At 38.0% G+C, this 23,330-nt stretch overlaps 1 protein-coding gene and 1 pseudogene across 1 annotated transcript in view; one reads left to right on the top strand and one right to left on the bottom strand.

Moving 5' to 3' along the window:
• GPC6 (glypican 6) overlaps positions 1-23,330 on the top strand; it is a 1,123,860-nt gene that overhangs the window by 20,642 nt on the left and 1,079,888 nt on the right. The window lies entirely within an intron of this gene.
• On the bottom strand, positions 15,166-19,770 carry LOC118649642 (annotated as a pseudogene).

The raw sequence follows: 23,330 nt of genomic DNA, 5'->3' as shown, positions 1-23,330 counted from the left end.
CTTCCCACAGACCCCTGGGGCAGGGGTGGGTTTGCTGCCTTTTCTCTTTGTAGCTGGGCCTCAAGCCCTTCAGTCAGGACTGGAGATGTTTGTCTCCTAAAGAGGTCAGGTGATACCTGACACCCAAGCTTTTGGGGGTGGAAGCCTGTGAGAAAACAATGAATTAAGGGCGAACAAAATGAAGTCAGTTAAGTATTTGTAAGATATCATCCCTGTTACATGTGCAGTATGAAAGCCTCTGAAGAATCTCTCAAACATCAAGTGAACTGGGAATAATACAAATTCTTTATGTTAATGGGAATCTTTGAGCTTCTTGGCCGATGGTTTTATACAGAAGCAAAATAATTTAATTCCTTGTTTTGTGCTTATTAATTGGTTATTTTCAAGTTTTCTTATCTCTTTGAATCCTGGTTTTCTTATCTATATAAAAGAGCAATAACATTGCCTGGCTCATGATAATTTTCTCTCTTTTTTTTTTTGAGGATTAAATGTTATAGTGCATGTGAATAGTCTGATAGAGAGAAGTCTCCAGCAAATGTTATTTCTTTTCCCCCCCCAATTTCTTCCTGAAACATGTATCATGATGAGAAATCTTCCTACTTCTTATTCAGAAGAGGAGAGAAGCCTAGTAGGCTATAATCTCCACTCTAAGATTTAGTCATTTTTAATTTCCTTTTATGATAAGCTTCTAAGAGAGAAGCTGTAATAGAACATTAAAAGGTGATCTTTGAAATGCTGTTAAATGTCAAATAGCAAATCTTTTAAAAAACATTTACTTTCTCTTCTTTTTGGTCTTCTTGGCAATGGCTTTGAAATTTCTCTTTCATGTCACCCTCACAGGTTAGATTCTGTTGTACATACTTGCCAGCAGAGTGATATATTTGACAAATTGCTTTGGTTATTTTAATTTGCTTAAAGCAGTGATTCTCACACTTGAGTAGACATCAGAATCACCCAGAAGACTTGTTCAGATGTGGGTCCCACTTTGGGAGTTTTTGATTTAGTAGATCTCAGATGATGCTGATGCTAATGGTCCCTAGTCCACACTTTGAGAACCGCTACTTAAAGTCCAAGCTTAAACTATCAATGGCTTGACAATAAATTTCAGCCTTGGTTTGACATTTGAGAACTCAAACTATCTAACTTATTTCCAAGCCCCTTCTTTTAGACTTTCTGTCTGATAAAACCTTTTCACCAATCTTTCTTTTACTTTTTAAAATTCTTATTTTTATTTATTGATTTAGACAGAGGGAAGGAGGGAGGGGGAGAGACACAGAGAGAGAGAGATCAATTTGTTATTCCACTTATTTGTGCATTCATTGGTTGATGCTTGTATGTGCCCTGACCTAGATTCTACAGTCTTGGAGTATCCAGATGATGCTCTATCCACTGAGCCACCTGGCTCGAGCCTAAACTTTTCTTTCTGTGTCTCATTTTATTTTCTAACACTCAGGACAATGCTTGGTCTGTCCTCCCCACTTTTTCCCATCAAGTAAAATCCAATTTGGCTTGAATTTTCATTCATGAATTTGTCCTAGGCTACCTAGTCCATATTTTCTCCTTCTTTGCCAAGCTTTGTCTATTCATTTGGTAAGTAATCAAATTCCACCTCCTCAGGGCTCTTACTTAAACTGTCTTGAGTCATTTAACATGAGTCCCTTAATTTTTGTTTCCCAAATTTGCCTCTTGGAACGCTGAGGGCACTTTAAAACATATTTGTTCTCCTCAGAACATTATGCTTGTCCATAGTAAGGGCTTAATAATTGATTACTCCTTCATTGGAAATAAAAGAGATTTTACTCTTTTGGCGAAGCATTCCAGACAACTTTAAGTAAGATGAAAACTAAATGGTGTAATATAAGGACACCCTTCTATTTTCTTTGAAAGATTACAGCTAATAAATTACAGTAACTTAAGGCAGTGGAAATCAATTTGGGAAAGTACAGACCACCAGAGTTTGTTGTGTGGAACTCAACTTGAGTTTTGTTGCTTTCACTTTATTTTAATCATAATGTTTCTCCCAATGAAGTACCTACCACATGTAACTGTATGTCTGTCAAAATGCTTTTTCAAAATGTGGCATATTTTAGATATCACTGACAGCAGTTTTCAAATACCTGAAAAGTTTAGAGATGTTAAATGTAAAGAGAACTTTAAATTGCAGCAACATTTCCTTGGAAATACATTGATAGAGAGCAAAGTTAGTTTACAAAGTCAGGCCTAGGGATAAAGCAGTCAAATTGTACTACCTTTGCAGGATCTGTGTATGATGGAGGCTTTGAATAATAAATTGTGTCAGTGGAATTTTTATAGGAACCACTTGTAATCTTGTGAATTCCATTTGAAGCTGTTGCCTACCTTGGTTCTTTTAACTGACATCAGTATAGGTCAGCCAAATTTATTTTTAATTACTTGGTTAAAGAATAGCACCCACAGTTTCCCTGCAACAGAGTAGTGAGGACAGACAGATGGTTAATTTCAATATAATGTGATGAATGGAGTGATAAAGGCACTGGGAGCTTAGAGGAAAGTAGGTAAATGTTGGAGGACAGGTAAAGGTGTAAGGCATTGGAGGGGAAGGGGAAGAAGTGAGGGCTCTGAATCAGGGATTATGAAGTGCCTTTTTCTCCACTAGAATAATGAATTTCTGATATAGTCTTAATTGTTCTTTCATATAAATGGATGAACCCTATTTCTGTAGTAAATAGGGAAGATTAGATTCTTCTGACAAACAGAAGATCATGCCCCATGAGCTCCCTAAAAAGTGGGCAACTCTGGTTTTGAAAGTTGCATCATTGACCTTTGTTCAAGCAAATAGAATGTGCATCTGTCCTTATGGAATTGTATTAAACCCTAAATTATTTTAAGTCCCCATATTTTAACAAGATTTTTGGTGACATGTTAGGAACTTAAACCCATTTATCACATGACAATTTCTGCTTAAAGAAATGTAGTTTTAAATGGCGATAATTCTGCCATTTCGTGTACAAATATTGTTTTAAGAACATTAGCATACCATGGTGCTGTGTATTTAAAAAATTCGTATACATCATAGATCCCCTATTAAAGTGAGTATGATATGTGTAAATAGACATATAAATATTTTGATAAAGATGACACTAATGGAGTGGGGATTTTTTATTTTATTTTAATTTTTTTGCCAACAGTGGCTAAAAAGACCAATTCGTGCTGTGAATTCCTTCCACTCACTTTCTTACAGAGATGGCGCGATAAGTGGTTCCAGCTGGAGAAAAGGTGAAACCACATTAGCTTTTGCGTGCCCTCCGTCATCTGCCTTGGTTTATTTTTTAGTTAGTTTCTCTGTTTTCCCTCATGTTTGAAACTGCGAACACTTAAACTGCTGCACTGCTGCCCAGTTTGCTTATGAAGATGTTTTAGGCAGGTTTGAAATTATAAAAAATATAGAGGGTGCCCAGATGACAACAAGCAGAAAATCCCTTCTTTAAATAAAAACCGCCATTATCATTTGTAAAGTAAAATGTTCTCTCTTAGAAGTAACAGCTGCAAAAAAAAAAAAAAAAAGTAGGAAGGCATAACACACTAATCTAAGCTGTAAAATATGTTTTGGTAGCTCAACAGAGATTTCGCTGTTTCAGAGGAAAAAATCTAAGTCTAGTCCTAAAATGAAGGTATTTAAAAGCGTGGCACAAGAGCGCCTTCTTTATGGAGCTGGTGTGCAGCCAGAGGTGGCCTTTGGCGGCTCTGCCTGGCAGCTTCCTGCTTGCAGCGGGCAGCCTTCCCCTGCAGCGCAGGAGTCAGATGTATTAGCAAACAAACACCTGTCTTTTCAGAGTGCCATAGCTGATGAAATAGGAGAATTCCAGAAATAGTTGGAATACAAAAGCAGTCGTTACCCCAGATTCTGTTTTCCTGAAAGTTGATCTGTACCAGTTAATATTTCTAAAAACAAGGTTGAAAGTTTTCCTCCCCACATGGAGTTGAAGCTCTGAACTTGGGTGTTTCTTTAGGTGTTGTACATACGGATTCTTAGGATACACTGGATTTTCCCTAACCGACCGGTGGTGGCTTTGAAGGTGCTGTTTTCTAAGTCGTATGCATGATCTCTGAGTGAAAGCCATAACACTCCACCAGAAGCAGTGAATAGGAAGTCTCAGGATGCTGTTTCTCAGACAGTGGACCAGTTTTCTAACTTGGAAGGTAAAAGGCTGATACATAGCATATATTTTTTGAAGCTGAGGAACATGGTGTGGGTGTGCGTGTAGGTTTGGGTATGCGTGTGAAGTCTTTTTCAACACAGTAAATAATACGAGAGTTTTGTTAAGGACTAGTACTTATTTGCTAAAGGTCTGTGCTCATTCCAGCCACGATAGACATGCGAATTCAGATTTCTAATCACTGAAGGAAATTCATCTGGTTCATTTGGAAAAATGGGACAGATATTAATTTCCTATGGACAGCGATTTGAAATGGAATTGTTTTTCTAAGAAGGAATGCATTTAGAAGGACTACTTCTTCCTTTCTCTTACTGCCAATATTTTATTCAAACATGTTGGAACAGTAATCGGTATGTAACTTGTACTACAAATGTGAAGTACAAATAGCGGATATATTTGATTAGTCTCCCATTAATCTATAAGCCCGTAGAAGGCAGGGCCATGTCTGATTTATCCCACATAGCCCTTAGCGGCTGGCACACACAAGGCATTCACTATACATGTAACGAACGTACCAAACGATGACAATGACCCGGGCTTTCATTTTATTTCTGGGAAGCAAAATAAATGGCAACATCTATGTAGATGTTGGCCAACTCATGCATATTCTCTTTCTGAAAGGCATTTTATATACTACTGGGCATGTGCTAACTTCCAGCCGTTCTGTTGTCACTCTCTTTCCCACAGAATTTTATTGAAAACAAGTGAGGTCAGAGCATGTGGCGCTCACTGAGTTTACACTCTAGGAGAGCACATGGTACAGGGTGCCATGTAAGTTATTTCCTACTGAGACTGATGTTGAGATATTTCTCTACCATGTAAATTTAATCCAGAGAGTAAAATTTATATTTAGAAATGGTCGAGCTAACCATCACACATTATTTCACCCACCCTAATTTTGAGAGAGAGAGAGAGAGGACGGAGAGAGAGAAAGAGAACATCCCTGCCTTTATCTGTACCTTTGGTTCTTAAAAAAGGCCACAATATTATAGAACCATGACTTTTTTTTTAATTGAATTTGTTGAGGTAATATTGGTTCACATAACCATACAGGTTTCAAGAGTACAACTGAACAACATCTGCACACTGCATCGTGTGCCCACTGCCCCAAGCAGAGTCTCTTTCTGTCCCCATTCCCCCACCTCTGCCCACCTCCACCTAGCCCAGCCTGTCCCTCTGGCCATCGCCACACTGTTGTTTTTGCCTATGTGTTATGTATATATGTTATTTTTTGCTTAATCCCTTCACCTTCTTTCATCTAGTCTCCCAACAACCCTCCCCTCTGATACTTGCCAGTCTGTCCCATGTATCCATGCCTCTGTTTCTGGGCAAAGGACCTGAATAGACACTTCTCCAAAGAGGACATATAGATGGCCAATAGACATATAAAAAAATGCTCAATGTCACTAAGCATCAGAGATGCAAATTAAAACCACATTGACATATCACCTCACACATGCCAGAGTGGCTATCGTAAAGAAATCAACAAGCACTAAGTACTGGCAAGGACGTGCACTGTTGGTAGAAATGCAAACTGGTGCAGCCACTGGAAAATAGTAAGGAGTTCCTCAAAAATTTAAAAATAGAACTGCCTTTTGACCCAGCAGTCCCATTTCTGGGAATATATTCTAAGAAACCTAAAACACTAATTCAAAAGGATATATGCACCCCTGTGTTCATTGCAGCATTATTTATAACTAGAGGCCCAGTGTATGAAATTCGTGCACTGGTAGGGTCTCAAGCTGCTGCTGGCTGCCGGCCAAGGCCTCCCTCCCTTCCCCTGGCTAGCTCCGCCCCCTGGTCGACCTCCTGGTTGACCTCCTGGTAAAGGGGACAATTTGCATACTGTGCTTTTATTATATAGGATAGTCAAGATGTAGAAATAACTTAAGTGCCCATCAGTAGATGAGTGGATAAAAAAAAATGGCGGTACATTTACACAATGGAGTACTACACAGCTGTTAAAAAGAAGAGAATCTTATCTTTTGTGACAGTATGGATGGACCTGGAGATTATTATGCTAAATGAAATAAGCCAGTTGGAGAAAGAGAAATACCCTATGATCTCACTTTTATGTGGGATCTAATGAACAAAATAAACTGTAGAATCATACTTTTTATAATGAATGGAATGGTCTTAATCCTCTGGTATTTTAGAAAGAGTAGAGTAGATTGCTCTCTTTTCTTTTGCTATAAAAAAAGTGTTGAATGCTTTCCTCTCCAGATAGCTGAAGGTCACCCTTTAATGAAATGAAATAAAGATAAACCATGGAAATTGTAGTGGGATTGTTAAAAATGGGCTTCAGGTTACAACACTGAGTATATATTATATGATAACATGTAACATTGCATGAGCTTTCTCCATGTCCCACATACTATTTTAAACCCTTTACTTATAGGGTCTCATGTAATCCTTACACCATCTTTTCATCATGGGTATTATCATTCACATTTTACAGATGGGGAAACTGAGCTAGAGGGAGTGCAATTAACTTGTCCGAGGACACAGGTGGGTAAGCAGATGGGTAAGCCGACAAGCCCATGGACTTAACTACTACCTATTTGGAGGATACAGTATTTTTAGAAATGAATTTCTAAGACTGATAATAGCATCTGCTTTGGTTTGATGAGTTCAGCTTTTAGTACTAGTAATCTTTCCTTTAGTATTGATTGGAAACAGTTCTGTTTAGATGCAGATGGAATATTGCTTTTTCCAACATTGTAAAGTCTAAGAAGAATCTAGTATATAAGTGCCACTTCTAGGTAAATTTTGTGATTTTTTTTTTGCAAAAAAACAATAAAGACAGCATCCCTGTTCCTGGGGCAATTGAGTGTAAATCCACCACTGCAAAATTCTCTGAGAATGTAGTTTTTGAAGATTTTAAACTCCTCCCGGGCGAGGTTTATAAGATTTCATTTGTTTCACATGTACTTTGCCCAGGGTTGGGCAAATAGATAAGCTTCTTACCTGATAGATTTAACTGACTATCTGTTCATTTCTAGGTGTCAGCATGGGGTTTAGTGAAAAATATTGGGGATAGGCAAGTATTGAAAGGAAAAAGGAAGATTAATAAAGATGAAGTAACGGATATTTCTGGCATAATTCACTTTTATTCTCTCCTGTTTCTCTTTCTTTCTTTACACACACATACACACACACACACACACACACACACACACATACACACACACCCCAATCACGTACTTATGCATATTGTATATTTTTAAATGTGAAGCTATTAATGAGAGTGATGATGTTGGAGTCAGGATACCTACATTCTATCAGGCTGTAACATAGTGTATGTTACAATAGACACCATATTGCAATTATGGCTCCTCGCAATTTTTTCTTGACTTCTCGATCTCTCCTCAAGACAAAAAATAACCTTTACTTTTCTCAGGTCCAGACCTCAGAGGATTGTGGTGACAATGACTTTGTGGATACTGGCTTCAGACACCACCTCAGCAGAGGAAAGGAGGAAGCGGTCTACAGGAAGAATGAGTGTGAGAGAGCAATTTAAAAAAATGCATGAAGATGTAGATGCTTTCATGCTGGGTTGTATTTAAATCTTCTTGTGAATAAAATCAAGAGGGCTCCAAATCCTTTAAAACTTAATTCATATATCATGACAGATCCTTCTAGGTGTTTTTAATGTTTAAAATTTATTTACACATTGGTGCTCTAAAATACTTAAATGACACAAAAGGATTGGCATCTTCAGAAGCAACCATGCATATAGGTATTTATGATCCTTCCATTGATTTTTTATGTATACACAGAGATTTATAAATATTCCGTGTACTCAAATGGTCACATACTGTATACATTGTTATGCAGATACTTTTCCCACTGATCTTGAAACTTGTTTTGCACTTCAGTTGTTTCATTTCCTTTCAGGACTTGCCTCCTTTTTCTTGCCCCTCCAAAGGTTGCATTTTGTTGCACTGTACTATGAATTTTCCAGACTGTATTTATCCAGTGGTCTGTTTGTGGACCTCTAGGTGTCTGTTTTGGTATTACAAACTATATTATTGTGAATGTCCTTACGTGTTCACCTGTTCACATAAGTGGGAGTTTATCTCTAGAAGAAGTTCCTGGAAGTGGAAAGGCTTGGGGAAAAGGCATCGCCATGGAGCACGTTAATTGCCCCTCCCCACTCCCCACTCCCCTCTGCTGGTTGTGCCAGTTTGCTCTCAACACAGCAGCACTGAGAGCACCCAGTCTCCATGGTGCTCAACCCCAGAAGGTGCTGTTCACACCAGAGTACATATGGATGGAGTTGTGCTCCATCTGCAGCTATTCCTGCCCCTGCGTGATGCTAGCTCATCCTTCAATTTCTGGGACCCTTTAAGGGTTCAAGGGTATGGGCTATTCAACTTCAGATGGATTAGATGGATGGATGCAGTATTTGAAAATATCTTTCAGCAACTTTTCTCTGCAGAAGAAAGTTGTGTAAATGAAAATATGCCTATTAAATATGTGGGGTTCATGGTACACTGAAAAGCTTTATTTTTGTATTTGGATTAGGATACTGTATGTGGGTCTCTACCCAATGAGACCAGTATCCATTTACCAGCACACATTCAGGTAAGAACTTCATGAAGGATGATGGTATCAGATCATGAAATTTCTTAAGGGTCTGCTGCCTGAGATTTTAAATCTGGCCTGCTTTATTTTAGACACCAGACATATGGCCATAGCTAATTATATGCTGAAAGCCGATGCATTTCAAAACCGTTGATGTTACTCCAGAAGGGACCTCAGAAGCAATGATAAGATATGTGGTTAAGAAGATGGGAGATGTATGTAAAGTGAAATTCTGACCTTTAGAAAGAGCTACCATAAACTTTGAAAAGTCAATTTGTTAAAAAATATATTTAAGCCGAAACCGGTTTGGCTCAGTGGATAGAGCGTCGGCCTGTGGACTGAAAGGTCCCAGGTTCGATTCCGGTCAAGGGCATGTACCTGGGTTGCGGGCACATCCCCAGTGGGAGATGTGCAGGAGGCAGCTGATCGATGTTTCTCTCCCATCGATGTTTCTAACTATCTCTCTCCCTTCCTCTTTGTAAAAAAAATCAATAAAATATATTACAAAACAAAAAACAAAAAACAAAAAAAAAGAAATATATTTAAGTTTCCTTTTTGTGTGAGTCATATGTAGCAACATATTTGTGTATATATGGGTAGATGTATGTGTATGTATGTGTTTCAAATGTACACATGGGTGTGCTGGAGTCAGCTCACCTGGGGACATCAGAATCAATTGTGAAATTGTCAGGCATTTTGTGAGCAGATTGACCTCACATTAATAGCTTGAAGTCAGTTATGGTGGAAGTGCTTATACCACAGCAATTGGCAAACAATAAAAATCAGGGCCTCATTTCCTATGAGGTTGGTTGTTAAATACCAGTCCACCACTGTCTATGTGTACGTATAACCAATCCTCCTTCCAAAAATGAGCAAACCCTCAGAATTATTAAAAAAGATATTTGTTTGCAGTGTCTGATTTCCAATAAGCAGGAAAAAGTTAGTTCTGTTGTGCTTTTCTCATCAAAACCTTAAAATGCAACCTTTGGAGGGGAGAAAAAAAGAAGGCAACTCCTAAAATGAAATGAAACAACTGAAACGCAAAAGGGTGATGCTCATTAGATGGTATCTATTTTTCCACAATGTAGTAATGTGTTGATATAATCCAAAGTCAATATATGTAGTTTGATAAAGAAATGTTATCAATAGTTTTGTGTACCTTATCTCTAAGCATTTTTGTCATGAACTTTAAGGTTGATTACCAGTTTTAAAACAATCTTGTGCATTATTTGTATCTGTTTTTGCTTTAAGGAATACAATTCTGAAAAAAACAAACAAAAAAACACCCCCCAAAACAAAACAAAACAAAACACCAAAAACCAAAAAAAACCCCCTTTGTATGCTTTATAGATTAATTTTACTTTTTATAAGTCCAAATACTGTACATATGCACCATTATAGTTTCCTTTTAATTTGTGTTTAATTTCTTGGTTGTTTTTGAATATTTTCATACCAAAAGAATCTTGCAAATAATATATTGAAGTCATCGGAACAGCATGATTTACCAAGATTTGCTGTGGTAGCTCACAACCCTAACAGGCAAAAGGGTGACCTAATATTTGATCATAGATATCAAGAAAACTGGCAAAAGTGCTGCTATGGCATTAAATAAACATACAGTTAGAAGGATGGTGAGAGTTCCTGTGATGCAGTATCCTCACTTATAAGAAGGAAGAATGGAAATTAATGCTATTAGGCTTCATATTAGTATTTGAATTGCCTTGGTCCAGTTACAGCTTTGGCTTTAAGTACTTTGAATATAGAAACTGGGGGCATTAAGGCATCAAAATGAGTAGTATAGAGAGGCTGTATTGTTAATTTTCCCCTCTATATTAAAATATGGAAGAATGGCTGTTATCCAGTCAAACACAGGTATGTTAATAACTTGATCAGAACTTAAGGAAATCAAATATCAGGGTTAGGGCTGTGCAGGTAAATGTCATTTATGAAAGGCAGAAGTAATAGTTGTATAAAGCCTTGTGGCTCTTGCCATTCTATAAGTAGTAAAATATGATTTATTCTGTTCTTGGTTATGAAATACTCAAGAGATATAAAGAAATGATGACTTAGAAATCCTGCATAAAAATACCCTGAACGACTTATGTTTTTTGGATGTGAAAAAGATTATAAATAGACTATGATACCTATTTTAGTTTATGACTTACTGATCTATAAAGAAAATTATTTGTAAAACCCAAATTAAGCAGGAGAAAGGGTAATTTACTAACAATGAAGGCCATCTGTACTTGTTTCTTTTTTAAAAATATAATTTATTGATTTTTTACAGTGAGGAAGGGAGAGGGATAGAGAGTTAGAAACTTTGATGGGAGAGAAACATGGATTAGCTAACTCCTGCACACCACCTACTGGGGATGTGCCCGCAACCAAGGTACATGCCCTTGACCGGAATTCAACCTGTCCGCAGGCTGATGCTCTATCCACTGAGCCAAACCAATTAGGGCTGTACTTGTTTCTTTTAATAGCGATATTGTAGTATTGAAAATGTGGTAGGTCCATGTTAGATCTTTGAGAATGTGAACAAGATGTTTTGTAGGGTCCTGATGAATTCAAACTTGTTACAAACTATTTTGTTTCAATTTTAAGAATGAAAATTTTTAAGAAATGTGATTTTCTTCTAAATGGGAATTTAAGCTTGGACTAATGTGGGAATTAAAAGCATTGCAATTTCTACTTAATCTCTTAGATAACTCATTTATAGTTTTCAGCAGAGTTTTTTACTATAGACTTTGATTCTTCATAAAGTAATCATGCCAGTTTTATTCCTCTACTATTTTATTTTGATGATTCTTTTGAAAAACCTCTTTATATATTTGAAGATTCATATGAGGATATGGCTATTCTTTTGTTTCTCAGGCTAAAAACTTGAATTTCTATACCCTTGCCTTTGATATTTTTTTCTAAATGATCTAATTGTAAAGAACTACCTGAATATTAAATATTATTTTTGATTATTGCAAATTTTTCCAATGCCTAATTTCAGAATTTTAGGGTCAAAAACATTCTGTAATGTTTTTGGAATTTGGAAAAAGCCACATATTATAATATTATACCCTGTGCTTTTTTTTTTTTTTAAAGGCAGAGATGATGTGGCCAAATTAACAGCTTATTCGATTGTACACCTAAATTTTTATCAGCTTGTAGGGACAGGGGTTTTTACATATGTGTACATTGAGGGACAGGGTTTTTACATAACAGATGAAAAAGAAAAAAAAGAATAAATATACTTAGATTAGTAGACATGTGGCTCTTGGGGGAAAATGTGTTGTTATAGCTCTCAGGGTAGAAATACATGGTGTTAAGCATGGTGTTTTTTTTTTTTATTTTTTTTTATTTTGTTTTGTTTTGTTCTTGTTGATAAGACTGACTGAAATATCACTGTTTTATTTATTCACTCATTCTTTGTAACCTTAGTAACTAGCCCCTTAACTTAGATTGTATTCATTTTGACCTAAAAATAAATGATCTATATTTGCATAGTATTTCAGGGCTCTATTTTAGCATTTTATGCATCATAAAAGGTGTTTTAGAGTGGGCTATATACATTCGTATAGACAAAAGCATCAAGAGAGGATTATTTGAATAATTCATTCCTATGTTGTTGAACATACACTGAAAATCCCTTGGAAAGTCATTTTGTAGTTAATAGAAGGTAGTCTCTAATGCCGTTTGCTCATGACTTGTTCTGCCCATACAGTTGCAGGTTCATATCTATTAAAATCTCTGCCCAGTTCCTATGGACAAAAGTAGTAGAGACCAATCTTAGATAATCTTCATTTAGAATATGAAAATCTGAGTATTAGGGTCTTCAGGCAATGAGGAAACCTACAATATGCCAGACAATACTTTAGGTGCCTGGGTATATAAAAATGAACAGGCCAGGATGGTTTCTGCCCATGCCAGGAGTGTGGTGGGAATGAGGTGGTGGGTACAGCATCTCTGGCTACATACAGACCAATTCTGAGTGACTGAGAGCAGTGGAGCATCCCTCTAAGCATTTTGGTTATCTTTGTGCCCATGCCATTTGCTTCAGCAAAGTCAGTCTTATTTGGAAGCTACCTGCATCCAAGAAGTTGCAGGGGTGGGATTGGCTAATTGAAGCCAGAAAAGTCTTTTCAAAATGATACTTCTCTGGTTCAAGCACTGCAATATCTTCTCCTGCATGTAGAAAGAAGATGGAATTGCCTAACATGAATTGTAATCCCCTCATTGTGTAGTCATCTCCACTCCCAGCGCACTGACCAGAAGTCAGGTTCCCTGAAGTCAGACCCACCTGCTCTCATCTCTGCGTGCCCGCCCTTCAACAAATGACGTCTGGTGCATCCTTCACAGGTTATCTCAAGCTTCATGTCCCCAGGAAGCCTGCCTTGAACTCTTTGTCAAGGTTGGAGCCTCTTTTCTTCCTCCTTCTAATGTCCTTTTGGGGAGCACTTGTAACAGTCATAATCTAATTTAGTTGAGACAGATTATTAAATCTGCAAAATGTATGGGATAAGTTCATTTTTTTTTTTTAATCACTAAAAGAGACAAGGAGTGGGTTGTAGATAGGTTTGGAATTACATATTCTATCCCATAGAGAAGCTGATTTTTGTTAGCAATATTCTTTTCTGAGTGATTGTGTGCTTGATGAAAATAATTGGAGGAATGTCACAGATTAGGATATAATCTAGTGCAGTATTGATTTAACCAGGGTTCTATTGGTGAAAAGACAATAAAATTAACTTTTGATTTATTAAGACAGACGCATAAAGCCTGTAATTTTAGAAAAGAGCATGACATTTATTTCTCATTCTATCAGTTGAAAATTTGAGTATTGATTTCTGCTTTTGTATTTATCAATATAATGAATATTGATTGTCATAAAAATGTCCCATTGACATTTTACAGTCCTACAGTAGCATCTGAATAAAGAAGTAAATTAAGGCTTGTGTAATTCTATTGTCATATGTTTCTCATTGCAATTTCCCTTCCCTGCTTTCCTTCTGCTTCTTCCTTTTCTCTCCTTTTTCCCCATTAAATAACTAGTACATGAACACATGCCCACTATGTGTTGTACATATTCTAACACCAGAGGTATGAGTAAATGTTAAAAGACCCCACAGCCACCCATGATCTCATGCTTCTTCTACTCACTTAATGTTTCCCACCAGAGCTTTTCCTGAGGGTTTACACAAGTGAATATATGTATGCATAATGGTATATGTGTATCTTTATAGATATGTAGATCACCTTTACATCTGGAGATTAGATAGTATGCATTGTAAAGCAATGTAATTATTTCTTTTCCTCACTTAACAGAGAATTAAAAATCATCTTATTTCTGTAGACCTGGAATGTTTTCCCCTCCCTCTTCTCTGTAAATTGCTTTTTAAATGCAAAACACCTTCACGTTCTACTTAAACTTCCCACTGAAGTCCTTTCAGAATCTCTTATCTAGAACCTTTCTGCCTTTCCCAGCTCCATATATTTTTATATTTGTTATCTTCTAAACTTTATTTTTGTGTTTATTTCCCTCAAAAGGGAGTAAAATCCCAGTATATATCTCCCCCACACTCCCCGTGTCTTATATATTATATATTTTGGGTGATTTTAGAGAGTCAACACTAACACTCCTTTTCCTTTGCTTCCAGAATTTGAGACCAAATGAGAAACAGTATAGAGAAGACAGATAAATGGAGATTAAAGTAACAAATGGAGATTAAAGCTGATGTAGATCTGCATTTAGATCTCAGGTCAAAAGAGCTTGCTGCCAATTCCCAGCAGGATTTAATAGACTTGCACCCGTAGTTAATGGCACATCTGGACAGCCAGAGGCCTCTACTGTTTTTCCTTTGGGCAAAAAACAAACAGAAAGCAAATTCATTCAACAAAAAAGGGAGAGTTTGTTTTGCAAGCTTGATTGCTTCTCCATCATCCACTTGTTCTGATAATATTCCCTCCTTCCCTAGGTAGTCCCTGGAGTGTTATTTGAACAGAAGTGTCTCCACAGGACACGTTAGAGCTAGGAGAAAAAAGTTATACTCAAGTGTTGACCTTGAATCTCTCTACATTATCTTTGGTTCCACTCAATTTTTAAATCAATTAAGTTACTTAAAATTGATTTAGTGATCAAAAATCTGTTTGTCTCCCTGTCTTGATTGACATCTCCTACAAGTATGATCTGGAAAACACCACCTAATAACTTTCTCTTCCTGAAACAGCTAGGGCTTAAGGTAAAAGCATTCAGAAATCTTTGATATAAAACTGATAATCTAGATAATTCCTAAAACAGTTGATAAAATGGAGGCTTGATGTACATGAAATATAGCTTCAGAGTGTATGTAAACACTTTTTTTAAGGTTGCATTCTTTTGAAATTCCCATTTTCAGCTTCCTGGAAAAGAGATATTTTTCCATAAGCCATCTTCTTCTTTTTTTGTTGCAGAGTAGAGCTTTATGTGCAGGAAATAGTGTGTTTGTTAGAGATAGTTTTTTAAAAATACATTAAGGTGGATCTAATATGTTCAGTAAAGTGGTGGTGTTGGGGTGGGCGGTGGGGGGTGGGGGGTGGGAAGGGGGAGATTCAGCCAGAGGTGAAGTGGGAATGTTCTCTAGTATTTGCTTATCTTGCTGCAACCCAAAATCCATATGTGGAAATGGCATCGAGGAATACAGTCCTATATATGGTTGTAGTTGTCCTGTCTTTGCAGTATAAACGTGAATCCTTGGTCCTCCTGTTAAAGCTGGTGCAGCTCGCAGCTCCTCCTGCAGACCCGATCTTGGAAGGAGGCTCTACAAATCTCTGCAGTTTTCATGTTGACAGCAATTCCATAAATTATTGGAAAGTGGTTTTTATTTTCTTCCCGGTCATTTAATTCTGTCACACATAATGTCACTAAGTGAATGTCATCATCTTGTCTGTCCAATTCACTGAGAAGTTGAGTAAGTTTTTGTGACAACTGTCCATCCTCACTGAAGCCGCCGTCCAGGTGCACTTCCAGCCATCCACACTGAGCGTGGTCAGAAGGGATTTTATGGAGTTCATGATCAAGGGGGCCTCAGCTTTGGGGTCGGTTCCATCACAGTGTGTCAAGCAGGGAGCCCCATTACCTGTGTGCCTCAGCACCACAATGTCGCAGGTGGTGGCATCATCAGAGCCCAGAATGGAGATGGAGCTGTCCTTTGGGGAGGTCACTGCAAGCTCTCTTTGCTGAACAAAGAGAAGGCCTTGGGATCCCACTTGTTGAACAGACTGACCTCTGAGAAGACTCGCTGTTTCCTCCAAAAGCAGGTGGGCTTGGACAAGGTCCTGGGTGGCCTGTGGCACCGTGCTGGGTGCCTCTGGACCAGCAGCAGCATCTCGGAGGTGGCTGCTCGGGCAGGCCCAGGAAGTTTGCGGTCTCCCCAGCTGTGGTGTATGTAACTTACACACAGATCTGAAAGTAAAACATATGATTGGAAATAGGCCACCATAAGTGAGCAATATGACCATGGTTAGAGTTTTTAAGGAAGATCGAATGAGTTATTTAAATGTTTACTTTAGTCATTTTTTCCTTGAGCTTGAGTGAATCTGAGAATAGTATTATTAGATATAAAAGTTAATTTTGCATAGGCTATCATATCCTTTGGAAAGAAATATGAATGAAATATCCCTGCCTTGTAACTATTCTGAGTGATATATTATTGTTCAACTAGAGGCCCCTGTGCATGAATTCATGCATGGGCGGGGTCCCTCGGGATGGCCTGTGAGGATTGGGCCAAAACCCGCAGTCCAGTGCCACCTGCAGAGCTCCTACCTGCTGCTCCCGCTCATCCTGGCCCTGCTACACCTGCCACAGGCTCGAGCCCAATCAATCCCGATCAGGAGAGGCTCGCTCTGCTGCAGCAGCACTTGCCAGCTGTGAGCCCTGCTGAGCCCTGCATCGGGTATCCTTCTGAGGGGAGTGGCTTGCGGGATCAGGCCGAAAACAGCTCTCTGACATCCCCCAAGGGGTCCCAGATTGTGACAGGGCACAGGCCAGGCCGAAGGATCCCATCAGTGCATGATTGGGACTGGGGAGGGAGCACGGGAGGGCTCCAGGATAGGTCAGGCCCCGTCCTGCCCAGTCCCGATCGGGGCTGATCAGGGCCGGCTGGCCAGGGAGGGACATGGGAGGTTGGCCAACTGGCCCTGATCAGCCCCGAGGAGGACTCCAGGGCATGTCCGTCCCATCTTGCTCAGTCCTGATCAGCCAGACCCCAGCAGCAAGCTAACTTATAGGTCAGAGGGTCTGCCCCCTGGTGGTCAGTGCATGTCATAGTGACTGGTCAACCGGTTGACTGACTGTCCCCTGGTGGTCAGTGCTTGCCATAGTGAGCGGTTGAGCGGCCTCAGCATATAATTAGCATATTATATAGGATTGGGACTAGTAATACTGGTGGGCAAATAACTAATTTTCTTTAACTGTTAAAATTTAGTAGTGGTGCTTTTCTGATTAAAGAACCAGGACTTCCCAACTACCAAAGAAGACCAATAATTGAATCTTTTAGTTACTTGTGTTTAATATGACTAATTAAAAGACATTCCTTCTTAAGTTTTATAAATTCTGAAATCAAATTTATTTTGTACTGACAGGATTACAGTAACTTATTGATCATCAAGATAGGATTATTTTTTTAGTTATATTAAAGAAATTAATAGTAACTCAACTCTTCAGATGGTAATGAGGTAAACTGGATAATATAAACCAGGCCACTTTGGACCATCTTAGTTTTGAATTTGAAAGTGTGACTAGAGTGATACAATAATTATAGTTAGTCTGTAATTTTAATAATTCAGCTTTGAGAACATGTAGTTGTCTTTAAGTGATACATTTACCAAATGAATAAGATAAAGAATATTAAAACTGGGTGGGCATTTATCCATAATATATGAATTTATATTACCTTTGAAATTCCCTTTTAAAAAATTCCAACAATTTAAGAAATAATTTATAAAACAGAGAATGTGAATGATTTTAAGCAGTGAATTTTAAGAGGTAATTGAAGAATGAGGTGATTCATTGTCTCTATATATACATATATGTGTATATATATGTATGAAAATGTTTGAATGTTGTGATTAGAATGGGATCATAGTGTTTATAAGTTTTTCAAAACATGGATTGGTAAAATACAACAACTCAGGTTGTGAAGATTCTTAAATAATTAATGTAAGTTATCACAGTGGAGCTCCAACAATTTATTCTGGTCTTGTTTGAATATAATGTCTGTGAATGATTCTGTAAATGAGGTTATAAATATTCATCTATTTTATCACTGACAACAGCTGAGAATTCCTGAATAGACAGTGGAACGCAGAATCTAGATCTTCAATGCCTATGCATACCCATACACTTATCCAACTTTATTTCCATGTTAGATACCAGCAGTTTAGGAACATTTGTGTTAATAAGCTGCAGAAACAGAATTATGCTTCTTTGTGTTAGAGTTTGGAAAGCTGTGACCTGATTATCCAGAAAAAGATAGGTGGTAGGTTTTATTCCCATTAAAACGTAAGGACAGAGGAAAGATAGGCAGTGCTTAAGGAACTGGCAAAATGCTCTACCCACAAAGCTATGACCTGAAATACAACTTGTAAAGCCAATGTGAATGAACTGTACCCTAAGAAGGCAAATTGTCTCTTTGTGGCTAGGAAAAAACATTTAGTTCTCTCTGAAATTTAGGCCAATTTATTTTTACAAAAATATGGTCTGAATCGTATCTAGGTAAACAGAATTGCACTTTTAGAGTGATATTAAGAAAAGTTAAATATATAACCCATGAGTAATATTTCATATCTAACAACAGACTCTTAGAATCCCTTGCTGCTAAGCTGATAGAATTCATTTGCCTAAAAGTTAAAAAAGTATTTTAAATGTCAGGATTTTACTATTTGTCACAAAGTTTTATATGTACTTTAGATTTCTACTCATAATATTTCCTTTAAGATCAAGACTGATTTCCTCTTTTTTTCAAGGGGAATGAGTGAAGTCCTCACATAGCTTCTGTTTAAGAACTTTGAAAATTTGAGGTAGTTGGTAAAATTATTCACGTAGGCATTTATTCATTCATCTAACCTGTATCTACTAAACATGAACTATGCCTTTTTTTTTAAGGAATTCATGTTGATGAGCAGTGCCACATAAACAAATGAGTAATGTGCTATGATTTGGGGGAATGTGGTATATTCATTCTGGAAATGATAAAAATTATTTTCTTATGTGCCCTGTTAATATAAGTATAAAAATAATACTTTTAGTATCAAAATATAGAAGTCTGTGCTCTGATGATTGAATTCTAAAGGGGGGCATGGTTCTATGCCACATGGAGATTTTATTCTAAAATACTTATAGTATGAATATATTCATTCATATATTCAGCTATACACATTGAATGCTTACCATGTACTAGGCATTTTGTTAGGAGCCCAAAATAAAATAGTACAAGCAAATCCCTAGAAGAAAACTATTTTCATTTGAAAACTATAAATACATAGAACCTGACCTCGGATATTTCAACTTAGTTCATTGGCAAATTTTTGCTTACATGTGGTCTGTGGCTTTATTCTATAAATGTGAATTTATTGTATAAAATGTCTCTTAAATAAATACATAGATACTTACTGTTTTTGAAATTTCCTGAATAAATGTTAATGGAAATGAATATTTGTAAGGCAACTAATTCTAATTTTGATACGACAATTTTCTGTGTTTACAGAGTACTTTAACATATTATTGTATCACAATGTAGAGTCTTATCTCAGGCTGTATAATGACTAAGGGAATTAGTGAGGGTTTGGGTTAGATACCTGGGAAGTTAATCGGGAGCTCACATATTCAAAAATTTTGATTGTTCAGGCCTTGTGAATTTAAGCACTTAATCAGGCAAAATACTGAGGAATATTACAAGTCCTGTTTCAGAACTGAAAACCTCTTCTGATTATAGACTAACCTGTCTGCCAACTCTGACATGTTGCAAACAGATGCAGTATTACGTTGAAACTCTTTTCATCTCTTCAGGTGGAAGACTGTTTTCAAGTTCTTAATGGTTATTTTTCTAAAACTGTTTCATTTAAGACCTTAATTGGGTATATGAAATGTTTCTTTTGTCATTGATCCTAGTATATGCAACATGTATAAAAGGATCCTTTTGTTTTAAACATTGCTCAGCTTTATGAGGCATAAAAATGAGAAGAGCTTCATTCTTTAGAACACTGACTAGGTAGCAAAGGAGAAATCAACAGACCTCAAACATGATATAAATGAAGCACAGGAGTCAGTTAGTGTATTATATTAGTTAGTTAGCACTGCCATAACAAAACCATGGACTGGGTTGTGTAAGCAACAGAAATATTTTCTCACAGATCCAGAGGCTGGAAGTCCAAGATCAAGGTGTGGGCAGGTTCGGTTTCTTCTAAGTCAGTGGTTCCAACCTTCCGATGCCACGAACCTTTAATACAGTTCCTCATGTTGTGGTGACCCCCAACCATAAAATCATTTTCGTTGCTACTTCATAACTGTAATTTTGCTACTGTTATGAATCGTAATGTAAATATCTGATATGCAGGATGTATTTTCATTGTTACAAATCGAACATAATTAAAGAATAGTGATTAATCACAAAAACAATATGTAATTATATATGTGTTTTCCAATGGTCTTAGGCGACGCCTGTGAAAGGGTCATTAGACCCCCAAAGGGGTGGCCACCCACAACTTGAGAACCGCTGTTCTAAGGCCTCTCTCCTTGACTTTGTAGATGCCCACCTTCTCGCTGTGCTCTCACTCACATCGTCTTGTGTTTTGTTTTTTTGTGTGCCATCTATCCCTGGTGTCTTTGTGTGTCCAGTCATTGGATCAGGTCCCTCCCTACTGGCCTGATTTTAACTTAATCACTTCTTTAAAGGTCCTGTCTCCAAATGTAGTCACATTCTGAGGTTCTAGGGGTTAGAGCTTCATCATATGAGCTTTTTTGGGGGGTGTGGGGGTTGGGGGTAGGAGGCTAGGGGATACAATCCACCCTGCAACAGCTAGGAAAATGTTTAAGTACTTCGGTTTATTTGTAATGACCAAGATGAAAACATTTACCTTTTAGCCAAGCAAGAACTAAGGATGGCCCTGGAGCCCCAGCTGAGGAAAGGTGAGGAAGTATATTGTCAAGGTTCTCCCTGGCTTCAGACTGAATGAACTCTGTGCTTAAGCTTCCTCATTTTGGGTTGTGAACAAGTCAAACGCGCTAACTAGGGTTCTTTTTACATTTGCTGTAAGAGACCTTTTTACCCCGAGGTTTGTCAGGAACATACAACTTACAAAATGCCTGAAGCTTTGGCCTTTTCACCAGCAATTTTATTGATGACTTTTACACTTCAGACTTGAACTTAGAAAACAATTGTGTGTGTGTGTGTGTGTGTGTGTGTGTGTGTGTGTGTGTGCGCGCGCGCGCGCACAGTTTGGGGATTGATTATGGGAGGGGCTGTCGCGGGATGAGAATCTCCTTGAAGGTGCTCTGTGGCCACAGAAATACTTCCGTGTTAAGACTCCTCTGGATAGGAGTGTGCAGAGCGGGGATGGGCAGCTCATGGAGCTCAGGGCTGGACAGCATCCATGGAGCCAGTATGGGATGGCTTGCTACCAGCTCTTTATCCCTTCCTTTGTGAGTACCTGGGGCCAGAGGCCTGGTGAAAGCCTCAATCTCTGGGCAGGGATTCTACCATAATTAATAGCCCAGTGTCCACTTGGGGACATTTTGGGCAGGTGTTCCTTATTTCTTTCCAGCTACCCCCCCCCCCTTTTTTTTTCCCTGCTAATTTTTTAGGTGGCTTTCAAGGAAGGATTTATATTGTATTCCCTTATATTCTGCCTCATATTAATAACGTCCCTCACTTCAACATTTTTAAAGGCAATAAAGATATTAATCAGTGTTTCTAAAATACTCACTCATATACCAGGAGTGGTATTGTAACATGGCTCTGTGGCCGGAGAGAAGAGAACTTGAGAGGGGGAGATGTTTCCTCAAAAACCTCTCCCCATGACATCTCCTGTAGCCCTGGACCAATTCATAAGGACGTGATTTGTTTGGTTAATTATTGGTTAAATTATGCTACTTTGCAAAGGTTGCCTCATAAATTTACCATGAGAGAAGGAACTCACAAATAAACTGGGGTAGTGAGAAATAGGGCCTGTGTTTTAGTGCTGGTTCTGTAGGTAATAGCCCGGCCACTATTAGTGAGTGCCTCCATCTCCCTCTGTTTCAGCATCTTATCTATAAAATGATGGAGATAATATCTGCCAACCTAATTAAGAGTTGTAAGGATCAAGTGCAGTAAAGCCAAGGAAAGTGCTTTATAAACTGTCAGGCACTATACAAACAGAAATGGTGAATGCTGGTAAGAGAAATGTGAGATTAAATGGGAGGCATTAAAAGCTTTAATAAATGCTTTCGCTTCTCAAAAATTGTTTATTCAGACCAAACCAAGGTGTCTTTATTATAACCCAATTTCTCAAATCCCAGCCTGAGTTTGATCTTGAAATGTTCAGAGATTCCTAGAATCTGAAAAATTATTTTTAGCTATACTTTGAAAGCATATATTTACAAGCATTCAAATTTATTATTGTCTTTCGCCATTTCTTTAGAAGAGTAACTATTCAACTGTGTGGGGTTTATTTGGGGAATTTTTTGTGAATATTTTTTAAGTATCTTTTTTTTTCCTAGTCTTTATTGTTGAGATTATTATTTTAGGATTCTTTTTTTCTTTTTGCTCTTCTGGTTGGGTGTGTTTATGCTTCCTCATATTTCAAATCATTGATTTGATTCTCAGAATCCTCTACTCTACTGTTGAATCCGTATATTATCCTTTATTTCAATCAGTGTATGCTTAATTTCTGACTGGTCCTTTTCCGTTTTTTTGGGAGGTTTCTAGAAGATTCTTGAATAACCTTATAACCATGGCTTTGAACTCTATATCCAGTAGTTTGCTTTCTTCCATTTCTGACATGTTTCTTTGTCTCTGCATTTTGGCTGCTCCTCCGTGTTTGTTTCTATGTATTGATTGGGTAGAGCTGCTATGTTTCCTTGAGTTGGTAGAGTGGCCTTGTATAGTAGGTATTCCACAGGGCCCAGTGGCTCAGCATCCTCAGTCACCTGAGCTGGGAGCTCTAGGTACATCCCTCTGTGAGCTGTGAGCACAGTCTTGTTGTAGTTAAGACTTGATTGCTATTGGTGTCACTGGGAGGAATTGACCTCCAGGCCAATTGGCTGTGGGGTCCAGCTGCAACTACAGTGGGAGAGATGCTGTATAGGAGACACCCTTGTGGAGCAGGAATTGCTTCACTGGGGCTTTGGTGCTCACTGAGTCTTCCCCTTGAGTGTGTTGCTTATGGATGTGTAGAGTTGTAATCTGGTATGGTCTGACACTGATCACTGGGTACACTGCCTCTTGGGTCTCCAGGGAGGTACAAAGTCATCCACTGCCTGGGGCCACCCAGCAGGATCTACAGAGAGATCTGCAGATTCCTCCTCTTTGTATAGGGTTT

Source organism: Myotis myotis, unplaced genomic scaffold, assembly GCF_014108235.1.
Source record: "Myotis myotis isolate mMyoMyo1 unplaced genomic scaffold, mMyoMyo1.p scaffold_m19_p_3, whole genome shotgun sequence".
NCBI lineage: Eukaryota > Metazoa > Chordata > Mammalia > Chiroptera > Vespertilionidae > Myotis > Myotis myotis.
This window is presented reverse-complemented; position numbering and strand designations above follow the sequence as displayed.